The sequence below is a fragment of the Propithecus coquereli genome, unplaced genomic scaffold (assembly GCF_000956105.1).
Source record: "Propithecus coquereli isolate 6110/MARCELLA unplaced genomic scaffold, Pcoq_1.0 Scaffold250, whole genome shotgun sequence".
Lineage (NCBI taxonomy): Eukaryota > Metazoa > Chordata > Mammalia > Primates > Indriidae > Propithecus > Propithecus coquereli.
In genome coordinates this window covers 2,162,545-2,162,812 of record NW_012148064.1, presented here as the reverse complement: position 1 = coordinate 2,162,812, position 268 = coordinate 2,162,545, and positions in this window count along the sequence as shown.

Sequence of the window (268 nt, the reverse complement as noted above, 5' to 3'; positions counted from 1 at the left end):
CTTCGTGGGGTAATACTGTATTTTTCATATCGTATACAATTTCTACATGAAGTTGTAATTTTGTCAAGTGAAACATGAAGCAGTGTAGAACATGGCCCATATAAAACAGAATGCAGAATAGGCAGTGATTAGCACATCATTTTCTGTTGTAAAATTCTGAGGGTATGCTCAGGGCCACCATGTGTGGTGGTATAGGTTGTGCACTGTGCAACTCTAAAGGACACCATTTACATTATCATCTATGGAGAACCCCCCTAAAGTTGTGCAC